The following is a 13,170-nucleotide window of genomic DNA, read 5'->3' on the forward strand; positions in this document are numbered from 1 at the left end:
AAAACAAACAAGCAAACGTGCTATGTCCCACCACTTATTTACACGCCAATTCTCTTGTGTATACCCACCGCTCTACAGTATGTTCGCAGAGAGCTCACCTTTCTCTGCTGCTCCTCTACCACACGCTGCACAGAAATCACCACTTGAATCCTGCTGAGCTTCTCCCAGCACTCCCATGCTGAACCCTGCATCGCTAGAAATCCTGCTGCGGCTTCAAGGAAAATTAAGAACTAATTTTTTTTGTCAAATGGAGCCACACAGCAATTTACCTAATCCAGAACTTCTCACATCATTGCACGACATCAACTTGCCATGCCAACAACTGCCGTAAGGCAGGGTTCTGGCAGAAGGTGGGTGGTGTCGGGCAGATGGTGTTCAAGGTGAGAAGGTGGGCATCAGTTGGTAGGTGGCTGAACCTCTGTGTTACGAGATGGGGTCAGGGAGGTCCGAGGACTACTGAGGGGGTGCTGCTTCCACTGTGAAATATTCCTTTTTGTGCATACAACTGCAGCTGTTCTGGTCCTGTTTCAATGGCCCCCTCCTCCCCACCATCTCCAATTCCAATTCAACAAGGATTAACAAGGCTACAGCATGCTGGAAAAACAAAGGGCTTCTCCCGATAACAGCTGGGGGGGGGGGGGGGGGGGGGGGGGGATGACTTGCCTCAGACTGGCTGGGAGAATAGTGCAGACTGTTCTTCTGATGCTTCATTAGTGGAAAGAAAAGGACACACGAGTTCAGACAGAGCTATTAAGCCTGGTTATTTCTGCTAGTCGCCAGAGATGATCGGCGCACAGGCAAAGTCTTAGCAATGAGGTTTCTGCCTTTTGCCGCCTGCTGTCAAACGCCCTAGTTTTGGCTAGGGAGAAACTAATGCCAGCTGTAACCTAATAAAGGAGAAGGCCTTGGACTTCACATGCGTAACCAAAACCTGTCTGACGGACACTATAACCCTGCTGTTGCAGCATTTGTTCTCTCAAGGATATATAGTTCAGCATAAAATGAAGAAGGACAGAGGAAGATGAAGGTATCTTCACAGCACAGACCTACAAACACACGCAAGCCAGTAGTTTGAAGCTGAAGCCAACAATGCCAACTTGCTATATAAATTCTGGAGTCAGATTTGCTTAGTGCTCACTATATATGTATCTTTGCTTTAACTCAGCCCTTCTCTCTCCCTGTAAAAAAAAATCAACAACTGCCAATCCCCCACCTGCCTCGCAGTGGGAACTGGCTGCTTTCCTCCATCACTGGCACTAGCCAGCCCTGAGCGTGCCCAGGAATTTCACTGCCTGCCTCACCGATGGTATTTCTTGGCAGTCCCTCGTAAATATGGGACATCGTGTTCTGTCCTCGGGAGACCCACACCACAGCATTTGAGTCAGGAACGTAGTTTAAAAGGATAGGTATTTCCCTGCCATGAAGGACCAGCATTTCTGTCTACATGAATTTGGGTGCGTATTCCCATGCAAAAGAAGTGGAGAAAGCGGTGGAGAAGGGGAGAAACCAAGGAATTACTGGATGTTCTCATCCAAGTATTTGACAGCTGCTCTTCAGAAGGGAAGAAACTGATCAAACTGCTAGGTTTGGGTAGTGGTTTAGAAGGATACTTCCAAAATCTCTTGCTATCCAACCCAAGAAAGTAAACAAGCACCAGTTATCTCCTCATAGGACATCAAATTTTAATTTTGACAGATACATGTCAGGTCTCTGGAGATCCCTGTTGTTTTTGCAGATGCAAAAGCTTTGGAGCACAGGTCTATTCCAAACGAATCACCCATCCTTTTCACTTACCACCAGCATGCACTCAGTGCATTGGACAGAGATGTCTCTCCAGTAACACAGCAACTCATGGTTTTGATATCACTTCAATAGCTTCTACAAAACATAATTAATTGATTACATATAGAAAGGATGAAGTTTCCATCCACTCCAAGATCAACATCAAATACATGACAAAAAAATGAGAAAGGGAAAACCTACAGACTGAATTTTTAGGAGTGAGTCTGGTTTAATTAAAGGTTCACAATTATGCCAGGGTCTGCAAACAGCTTTAGACAGAGCACATGATGTACTGATCCACAGACACCAGAAGCTGAATTTTCTACTCACTGAAACAAGCCACAAATATCTACCAATTTCAACAATGACATGATTCTGGCCTAGGTAGATATTTTCTCTGAAAGAAGGAAAACATGATCAGAATAATAGTCTCGCAGCTAAAGAACTGAACTCCAAAGACTTGCATGTAGCTCCTTACTCTGTAACAAGCCTCTTATTTCACTCAGGCAAGTTGCTCAAGAGTAAAGTCATATCCCCTGGGGTGCAAGTTAAAAAAAAAAAGTATACTGATAAATGGCAAAAAGTATCGACATAATTTGGTTTCTGTTGCTGCTTACAAAGGAAAGTAAGAGTGCAGCAACAGAAAGCATTCTTTAATTCTGGATTCTTCTAAGCATGTAGCCCTGTGCAAGGAGCAAACAAACTCCATAATCGTGGTATGTTTTTTCTTTGACCGCTTGAGAAGAAATGGCCAACTTCTTCCATTTTTTTTTTTAAATGCATATACTGTTTTGTAAATATAACCCTCTGTGACAAAGAAGTCTATTATGAATATCTTGATGCCCAAGTTAAAAGGACAGCCTGCCAAGACAATTGTGATCATCCAGTCTTCAAAGTCTTTCTTGAACTATTTCCATAAGACCTACTCTGTATACCAGACATAGGCAAAACTTGTATGAATTTTCCCTGAACAGAGCCAGCAAGCAGACTTGCTAACACAGTGTATGCATGTGCAGTTTGTCCTTGCTCCCCCACCAGTCTCCCTGCTCTCCCCACACAGTAATAGCTACTTGGGAATTGATTTCCCAAGGTGCTAATTACCTTTAGTTGTGATATTCCTGTTATCTCACTAACCTCCTTTGTTACTGTCATTTGCTCTGATGTGGACATTGGAGAGAGAAAACACACACTGTACATAATTTTAAGGCCATGGCTGAGAGCCGTACCCTGAATACAGCCTGAAACACAATAAAGTGCTTTCCTGAAAACTGCTGGATTTACAGTCATAATGAGGATTTAAAAAAAAGAAATACTATACACACACAACTAACAAAGCTATGTCTTGACCAACTTTATTCAACTGTGCTCTTTTAAATAAGTTAAAAGTCTACAAATGATATCGCGAAGTGAAGGCCATATCATTTACCAGTCTCATTAGGTCTTTAATTACTGAGTCAGGGGAAAAAACATGCCATCAGTCCCTATCCTTGTTCTTGAGACACAACGTCCTTAAAGGTGCATAAGAATGTTCTAGTTTTAAAACAGCATGGAATGGACTACAGACCTTCGTTTTCTGAACAGCCCTAGATTCAAATCATGTCAAATAGGTTAAAGCCACTGAAGACTGATGTTTGCATTTTCTTTTGCTGTCCTATTAAAGCCGTACTGTTAAAGCAGCCACGAATTGAAGCATCATAAGCCACAATGCTCTGCTATTTTAGAAGTTGGCTGGCTCCTGCCCTATTTAAAACTTTTAACTTTACGCAATTTTCAAAGAAACAGATTTAATGAATTATACTTAGTCACACCTGAATGCTCACTGCATTTGTAGCTTAAAAGCAATACCTGTTCTCAAGGGACATTTGTGACATATCTGTATTTCATACTGAAGTCCTAGGCTGTATTCATTTCGTTCCTATAAACATGTCTATTTCAGTGGTGAGAAGCAAAACAAAAAATTTTTCATCCTGTTGCTCAGTGCTCCCCATCCACAAGAGGGGAATTCATGCTACCCTCTTTTGTAAATCATTTTGAGACATGCTCATGAGAAAAACTACTTATCACAGAACTATTACTGTTTGCCATGGGTTTGTATGGAAAGAGGAGCAGAACATTGTCTTTTTATTCTCCCCTCTCTAACTATACATTTTACTCCCCCTTAAATTAGGGCAAAAGCCTGCAAGTAATCAAATGCAAGAAGTTATTGGCATTGAGGCCAGTTCCACGATTTGACTAATCACTGTGGAAGTAAGTTCCACTGGACTGAGGTTTGTGTGAGCAGTTCTGTTCACTGGATCAGGACCGTGCTAATATTACGTGAGAAAACAGACAAAGAAATAAGCATCAGAAATCTAAAATCAATATGCATTATTACCAAAATGTCAGACACAATGTCTCATACTGGGCTTTTACTCTGGAATCCTGCTGCTGCACTACACATTCCTCCGGGTCCAGAAACCAACAGCAAGATTGTAATCACCAGTGCCAGCAGGAAAAGGATCCAAAGCAGCAGATCCAGGAGAGTGGCTTCTACAACCTATGCTGTCTGCGTCACCTTGCAACTGAAAAACTAATTTTCAGAGATGATCAACGCATACCAAAATCTAACACTGGTCTGAAAAGCTTTAAGGAAAAGCAGTAGAAACCCTCACTAATGCATTGTTGTCCAACCACTATGCATTTTTCTATAATTTTAGTGCAGTTTGGTTGCATTGATGTTATTTGCATACAAACATATCCGCCTGCACACTTTCTTTTATTTAAAGCAACAAAGCCCATCGTAATGGCTGAAAAAAACCCACTATCTTCTGACATCTGGTAGGCAGCCTCACACCTCTGAGGTTCTAGAAAGCATTAACAACAGCCAGGAGCGCACCTTGTGCAGTAGGTTTTTAGCCAACTGAAAATGCAAGTGTCACTTGCAAATAGTAAAGGCATAAAACTGACTAACCTAATTCCACGGTGCAAGGAAGAGCTGGAGCAACTGAGGGTGGGGGGTGTGAAGGGAGAGCTGGCTGCAGCTGGGACACAGTGGGGAGGTAGGCAGAGGAACAGCTTGGGGTGCTCCAGCGAGTGATGCAGGTGCCATCAGGCACAGGCAGGGCTTGCAGGCAGTCTCTGGAATTTCAGTGGCATGTTCTATGTGATTACGTGAAATGCTGATTCTGAAATGATCATGGTGAAGATTTTATTTTAACTTGCTTTCTACTTTGACAATCTCTCTTTCCAAGCAAGTTATATCCATAGTAATTTTATTCCTTTTTTTTTTTGTTCTCCCAGTGCAACAGAGCACCTGGTCATTTCAAGCCTGACTTGACTGATTTAAGAAAAAATAGAACAAGTTTTTCTTCCTTTAGACTCAGCTGAAAGCTTTGAAAAGAGCTCTTTCTGAGCAAGGTGCATAAGAATACAGATTTACCTAATCAGCATTCCTGAAAAAAGTGAAAATAAAACAAGCAAACAAATAAGATTGGGTAGATAAAGAAAAGCCCTTTTACACTAATTAAGTAATCTGTACCTCCATGGCCCTAGAAATAAAGCCCACTTCCCATCACACCTTTTCCTGTGGTCCCACCAGTCCTTGCTCAATGCACAAGAGTCAGTATACTACCAAGCATGTACAACTTGGAAGTTACGTGGTGTCAAACCTAACATGCCAGCACAGGGAATAATCTCTCTGAGATCTAGGGATTTTTGTTCAGTTCCTCACTCTTCAATTTATGAGTATAAAAATTAGTGAGGAGCAGAGGATAGATAAAAGAACTATCGTGTTAAATCCTAACTCAGTTCAGCTACCTGCTCTTCCTTTCAGTATTCCTCCTGCTGTTCCCAGGTTGTATTTATTTGCTGCGAAGCAGCAGAAAGCTAGTTAGTGCTATGTCATGTTTCCTTGTTGTCGTCACTAGCTCCTTCCCACTTCCATGAATACTGCCCCTCACCTCAGCTATACAGGGTGAAATCCTAGAATGAAGAGAAAGGGAAATTGGCAGCAAGAAAACAAGAGAGTGAAAATGCAGTCTTGCACTCAACCTATAGAAATACCTCCCTCCCTCAAAGAACGTGCTCTTAGGAGTAAAATCAGCCCTTAAACTTTGGCCACAGGACACATTAAAACCTCCAGGCAAGCAGCTGGCAGGCTTGGGCTGTGCTGCTAGCCTAGCCAAACCAGGCAGCTGAAAGCTACAGCAGGTATTCCCACAGGAGATACAGTCACTGCAGTACTGGTGAAGCTCCTGTTGAGGGCAATTTAGAGAATTTAGTATTTGTGCTGCAGTGCACGTAGGAAAAAAGGCTGACAGATAATCTAACAACAGCTTCTGTCAATCCATTTGCAAGAATGAAAGAGATGCCTTATTTTAAAGCTACCCACTATGAACCATTTAGACACACCACCTTCTCCCCATTTTGTATTTCTTTCCTTCCTCACAATAGTAATCCTTCAGAGTAGGAGAGAACAAAAAGATTCTGCCTTCCAAGACACAGACTAGTTGTTTTGCATCGATTTCTTTTTTTTTTTTTTAAATCACAGCAATAAATACACCTGGCGTTATAAGAACTTACTGCCTTTTCAGAAGGATCCAGCCTATTCCTGTTTTTGAAATAGCAGAAGGACCTCAGAACAAATACCTCTCCCCTTTCACACACTCATGCACAGATGAGACAGGGATCCCAGAACACAAAAGCTGACTGCACACAAAAATCAAATAGAGGAAGGGTTTGGAAGGTCAGAATAAGGCAGCCATGGCAAAGCCAAGCAGCCTGCCTGTGCTGGAGACTGTGCTTGCCCGTGCACAGCAGAACAAGGAAGGCTGTTTTCCAGCTCCTGCTCCCACCACCCTTAACCATTCTTAAGAGGCTGTGGTTCTCCACGTTTTCTACCCTGGCACTTTTGCCAAATGTGATCAAATTATGATGAAACGGGAGCTCGATCTGGATGTCTGCATATAAGACTACAGTCTGAAGAGTCCACCCAACAGCCATTCATACGTTAGAAAAAGAAATGGTTATGAAATTTACTGTATCAGGAGTGGAGGGAAACTCCAGCATTGCCTTCCAGCAGGAGATCAACTGTTAACCCCTCTTTTTCCTAAGTGCTGATAATACCACCTTAGGCTACACGAGCCTTTCTGGAAAACAAGACAGGTGTTACAAACAAAGCAACAACTCTCTGCTTTCCCAGCTTTGACCCATTTCTCTTCTATTTTAGCCCAACCTTTACTGATCATCTCACTTACAGGGTCCCCGGCCCTCACTGGGATCAATGGGATCCCATGGAGGATCAATGGAACCAGGCCACTTCCCAAACCTCTTCCAAGTAACAATGCCAGCTGGCATTTTCAGGGCCTGGAGAGGGCACTTCAGCCATGTGGCTTCCATTTAAAATTACTGAGAGCTGGGAAGAAAAGCCCTCTAGTCAGTGTTGAAAATATTCAACCCCAGAGAGCAAGTCAGAAATGCGAGTCCACTTATAAGAGCATGATGCAGTAACAAATACATTACGTGACACTTCTTGCATCCATGAGGCACTGAGTCAGCCTAGATACTCTTTATGTTCACGCAGCTCAACTATCTTGATACAGATCCCTGTCTGGCAGGCAGTGGGGAGGGCTGGGGAAGTGCAGCATATCTGTCAGTTGCAGCAGACAAGAACATCTTGTACTTGAGCTGCTTGTTGAGTAGGTTTGAGAGGCAGACAAACCGGCAGACTAATTACATTTTTTAACCACGGTGCTCAAAAGTAAAATCCTTGTAACATACTATCAACTTGAATGTGCCTGTGCACGATACCAGATTATCCCCATCAATACCAACAATAATATGTTAACTCTATTAAAAAAAATCATGGAAAGAGTTAATATTCAAATTAAAAATATTCCAATCTAAACTGAGCTTTGAAGAGATTCCAGCATTCCCCTTTTTAAGGCAATCATGACCAAAACCAAAAGATACCTCTGCAGGCTGGAATAACGGAGTAAGGAGACAGACTGAACCAGTTCACTCAATCCATCTTTGCTGAGCAACAACCTTAAGGGATAACAAAGCAGCCTGCAACAGCCTGAAGGGCACTTTGACAAAGGAGGGAAAAGCACAGCAAAACAAAGCAGCAAGTAAATAGGAAAAATGGGTTGAAAGAAGATAGTGAGGCTACAGAGTATTGCACTCTGGAATGCTGCCTCAAAGGAAGAGATGTTCATCCCATATAATCCCCTGAATAACCCTGGAAAGGCCTTCCAGCAGCAGGAAGAAGTACAAAATATACCTTTTATCATTTCTAGCTTCCAAGATTGGTAAGAATGATGCCTCATCCGATATGCCAGAGGCTCAGGGTTAAAGCTACACCTATTAACTCATTTGCTCTTCCTTAATACTATCAAGAACTGTGTGTGCATGTGAAGAAAAGAATGAACTGCATTTTCTGAGCAAGTAGCAAGGAGAATGACTCATGCTAATGGTCATTACACGAGAACACCAAGAGCACCATAACATCACGCTCATAAGCAAGCATATGTTGCACAGGGAAAATAAACCAAGCACCTTCATAATCCAGTGGCTGCACTAAATCCCATGACATCTGTGTAAATATCTATGGGTTTTTAAAGGCAGCTTTTTAGCCTTGCCAATCCCCCACACCTGAAAGAACTGTATATGATGGAGGTGAGAAGCTACTGAGGATTAAGAATAAGGCAAAAAACAAGCCATGTTAATTTCTGTTTTCAAACTTTCTCCACCTGCTTTCAAGACTTCTCTACACCATATATTTTTATTAGTTCCTTGCTGGTCCTTCACGTGATTTTGCAGCACTGCTGACACCACTGCTCAAAGTAAACATCTGAGGGAACTTGCTACAACTCCGAAACTCAGAATCTTAGTTGATTTCAGACTGCAAACTTTTGCAGAACTAATAAAACAACACAGCTATAAACACACACGCACACAAAAAAAAATGAATGCAGCACTGCTTATTCCTGAGGAGGTAGATTTTGATTTGCCTGCTGCATGTCGCTGAATGAATCACCTGTGCAGGTAAAATACCTCTGAGTTAGCAGATTAGGACCTGCATGCAGTGTTGGGCACAATGTCAAGCCTACGCTTCTTCCAGATCCAAGCTGTCTCTAAGCACATGCAGCTCTGATGACCATGGAGCGCACATCCCAGCATGTCCTCCTGCAAGAGTCAAGCAGCTCAGAGTCTCGGCACTGTGCTCCTCTTGGACAAAAAGCATTTATAGCATATTCTCTTACAAGGGTGTCTTTTCCTTTGTGGACCCAACCAGTGGCATGGTCTGCAAGGCAGGGAGAGGAAAGCAAAGGCACTTAGCCCCAGCACACCCACCCTGGTTGGTGATGCCACCTGAGGCACGGTCAGAAGGCAGCTCTCGGTTTCCACTGTGCCCCCACAGCAGGACACAGGTGTGTGAGCCTGTCCCACAGCCTACACTGAATTACGCAGCCCCCAAGTGTCCGTGAACTACCAGATGCTACCAGATGTTACCGCAGATTATTAATCTCAACAAGGGGAAGTCCTAAATAAACGTGATCTGTTTTACCAATAGGCAAACCGTGCTTTTGGGTGAGCAAATCATGCATATTATCCCAGGAATACAAGTTACTGAGCTATAAATAGTTAGAGATCTACTACTAGTATTAGAAAAGACAAACCTAGGGATATGCTTGTTTGCATAAGTTGTAGCTGATTTTATTTGGTAAGAATATAAATGTCCTAATTTGGTTTTAAAAATAAAATCAATTGTAAATTTATTTAGAGCAACTTACCTGCCTGCTTGTTGTACATCACTGGGCCTGTATTGATTGTTTGAGGTAGAACTCATTCCAAATTGTATTGATTTCCTTCATTAGCAAATTTTTAGCAGAACTCATTCTGTGGTTCTAGGCCAGAAGTATGCAAGGCTCCGTTTAGGGACTACAGGACTAGAGTGGGGGTGTGTTGGGAAGGGGACAAGGTTTCTCCAACAGAGAATACTTAAAACCAGCAATAATATGAATTATGTTTTGGGTAAGAGAGCCATCTTCCAAACAACAAATGAGAAAATCTTAGAGTGGAAAGAGCCTACATGCATTGATAGGGGAGAAGAAATCCAGCTGGTGAAGATAAGAATGGAGTGAATAATTCATAAATAGTACGGTGCACGGGTCATTCCAATAGGCATTCTGGTTTGTGGAATTAAGTGCCTAAAATAGCTCACCAATGTACAGAGCACCTCCGAGGCAGCTTGTCTGGCTTGCCAGCGAGGCAGCCCCACTGTTACTGTGGTTACCGAAGGCCCGCGGTTCCCATGCCTACCAGGCCTTGAACGCACGCCTGGCGATTCCTCACCAGCTTCTGCGACTATTTTGAACCGGGAAAGAATCCTCGTACTAAGTCACCACTCGCACTGAGACAAAGAGTCTGCGAAATGCAAGTGGGCTCGGCCACGGGAAGGAGCGGCAGGTGGCTCTGCTGCAGATCCTCACCTCGCTCTGCCTCCGCACCACCAGCAGGGCGGTGGTGGTGGTGGCGTGGCTGACACCACGCTCTCCCCTTCGTGTGAAGGAACATCCCTGCCACGGAGAGGAAACACGGGAAAGAGTCAGAAATGTGGAGTGCTCGTTGCCCTGACAAAGGAGGTGGCACTCGGGGGTGCCTTCACGTCCCCGACCCCTGTCAGAGGGGTACGTACATAGCTGAACTGCAAGCGATGCATTTAGGAAAGTTGCTTCCACCTAGAGCATGAAGAAGGGAGAGGGGCTTCTCCACCTGTCAGGAACTGTGGGAACCTTGCTCTGAAGCACAGGGCATTCGAGGGAGAGGTTACAGTGGGAAGCTGCCTCTCTCCTCATTGGGGTTGTATTCCAAGTTAAATGTAAAAATACTTCTGACCGAGCAATGAATAATAATAAAAACAAAACCCACAACCTTCGTGTTTGGCACCTTGCAAGTACCCACCTAGCTCTGTGTTTCAAAATCAGCTTTAACTTTTCCTGTCAGGGCATCAGTTCCTCCTGTGCCGTGCCCTTGCACACAGCTCATGCCCTGCGCCACCCTGCAGCACCACACAGCTTGTGCAAGTCACTCACGAATTAGAAATGAAGTGGGTGAAAACAAACCTCACGCAGCGAATGCCCCTTCCCATCCATGCTGGCTAAAGGAACATTTAGCTCGAGTGCAAGTCCTGGCTTTCCCTTGTTTTTTTACTTCATCCCCACTCAGCCTCCCCCACCTCTCTGTTTGCTGTAGCTGATGGCACTCACCCGACTCACTACCCACACGTCTAGGAATTGCTCTTTACAAACAAGTCAGCATTACAAACCGCTCTATTTTTAAAGGCCTTTTTCTAAATAGATTTTTGTAGGCAACCATTTGCTCAAGCTCTTCTTTAAGCAAAGAAATGACCCAGGACAGCAGTCTATCTGATGCTCAGGAGAGAAAGTACACCTCACCCAGAAGCTCCCAGAAAGAAATGATATTGTTGGAATCAGTGCACTTCCACCATCAGTTCATTTCACCCTTTCTCCCTTTATTTTTATGCAGTTTTGTGCCTGTTGTGTGGCAATACGTGCTAGGGAAGACTTCCAGAAGTACTTAGCGATTTCTGGTAATTCGCAGTTAATGTCTCCAAATGGAAATCTCCTTAAGGCCAGATTTTCATAGGCTGGCACTCTGATCCTGTTAAAACAGCTGATAAGAGATCTCCGTGTTGAGGACTTCAGACAAAAAGATTTTTCAGGAAAAAGATTAAAGTCACCACCAAGTATAGTTTATTCACTTTCGATGGAAAAATTCTCACCCTTCTCCCATGCAGAGCGGCCCTTTCCAGGGGAACTGATGTAGCTATGTTAGATGAACAAGACCATAATTCAGATAAACAGAAAAATCTACAGCTACAGTCCACCCATCCTTTTCACCTCATCCTCCCCCCTGCCATTTGCTACATGTTGGGACTCGCTTGGTCTGCAAGGCTAAAAGGAAGAGCGTGGCTGAAAGACAGAGGTGGAATTTCATGACTGAATGGCATTGTCTCTGCACACACAAGTTCGAGGGGGCTATATCCCCACAGTATCCTAACATCTCAGCACTCAATCTGACAACCCTATCCGTCCCTTTGGAATTCTGGATTTCAAGACATCCCTCCATTTTGCCTCAGCCAGAGACTTCAATGCTGGTAGCTGTGCAGTCAAAATTAAAACAACAACTGAGAAAAACCCGCTGTAACCTCTGAGCCTCACCATCACCTCACCTATGGAACAGAAATAGCATCTGCTTCTTTTGCCTTACAAAACGGTTGCAGATTGATTTTTAAATTAACATTTCAACAGCACTTTGAAGGCATAAAATGTTGCACACTGTTAAGTGTTAGTGTTATGCAATATTTCAGGTTCTTTGTAGTGCAGGTAGATGCATAATATTCAACAAAGCTATTCCAAATAAAGAATATTTCCTTTATGGTGGGGGATGGCATTCAGAAACAGAGTTAGCTCTTCAGCCATGGTTCACATCATACCTGCATGTGCACTTGAATAAACTAAAGATATGCAAATACACCACAGCTGATACAGCCATAATGCAGCAAGCAGTAAAAGATGAGAGTCTGCTATTATCCCACAAGATGCTGAGCATACTACAGGACACAAGTTAAACAGTTGCATAACACTGCTGGCAAACTTCTCAAAATACTCTAAATTTCTTTCATCTTATGTAGAAAGCCATTTTCCTCTGGGTTCAGGCTATGACTTACGTTGTGCTTCTTTTCTAATCTTTTCTTCAGCAGCTTGAGTTAACCTTGAAAGCTCGAGACACTGTTTTAAGTAGAACTGTTTTCCTTGTTGCTTATGCGATGTACCTCACAGTAAGCATTTCAAGGCCTTGTTCTTTCAGCACCACACAACCTTTTACAGCCTATCCCCCCCCACCCCCCCCCAGAAAAAAGCCCCAACTACAGGAGTTAACAGACAGTGGTCCTGAGTTCAGCTCCCCAGCACCAGAGAAGACAGTGGCTCTTTCAGTAGTTACCTGCAAAAGGCTGTTGGGAACCCTTCTGCTGTGACCCGGCCAACCATGCTGTGCAATTAACCCCACAGCACTGCCCCTGGAGCACTCTCTCTGCAAGAGTTTCACAGCTGCTAACAGTGACTGTGGCTTGGGGGAGGGAGAATTGCTGTGCATAACTGATAGCCAGGTTAGTATCACAGGTGTTATACATGCTTCTCACAAGTTAAGCCTTAATAACATAACAGTGAGGACTTTTTTCTTTGTCATCTCACATGTAAGTGCAGAGTTTTTGCATGTCTGTTGGTACGCACTGGCGTAGTTTAATTAGGTACAGTGAATATACACAGGAGGAGAAAATATTTTACCAGGGAAAGAAAGGATGATATAATCCTCTCCTTTAAA

At 43.5% G+C, this 13,170-nt stretch overlaps 1 protein-coding gene and 1 long non-coding RNA gene across 9 annotated transcripts in view; one reads left to right on the forward strand and one right to left on the reverse strand.

Annotated features, from left to right (window-relative positions):
- LOC106033929 (uncharacterized) overlaps positions 1-12,970 on the reverse strand; it is a 74,582-nt gene extending 61,612 nt beyond the window's left edge. Inside the window, exon 1 of one of the 2 annotated variants that reach the window (XR_007165546.2) lies at positions 12,790-12,970. This is a non-coding gene — a long non-coding RNA (uncharacterized lncRNA). Of the gene's footprint in view, positions 1-12,514; positions 12,746-12,789 lie in introns of those variants that run through there. The other variant, XR_010831861.1, reaches the window with a different exon arrangement.
- KCNC1 (potassium voltage-gated channel subfamily C member 1) overlaps positions 1-13,170 on the forward strand; it is a 124,995-nt gene that overhangs the window by 62,337 nt on the left and 49,488 nt on the right. The gene's annotated exons all lie outside the window — the stretch shown is intronic.

The sequence above is a fragment of the Anser cygnoides genome, chromosome 5 (genome assembly GCF_040182565.1).
Source record: "Anser cygnoides isolate HZ-2024a breed goose chromosome 5, Taihu_goose_T2T_genome, whole genome shotgun sequence".
NCBI lineage: Eukaryota > Metazoa > Chordata > Aves > Anseriformes > Anatidae > Anser > Anser cygnoides.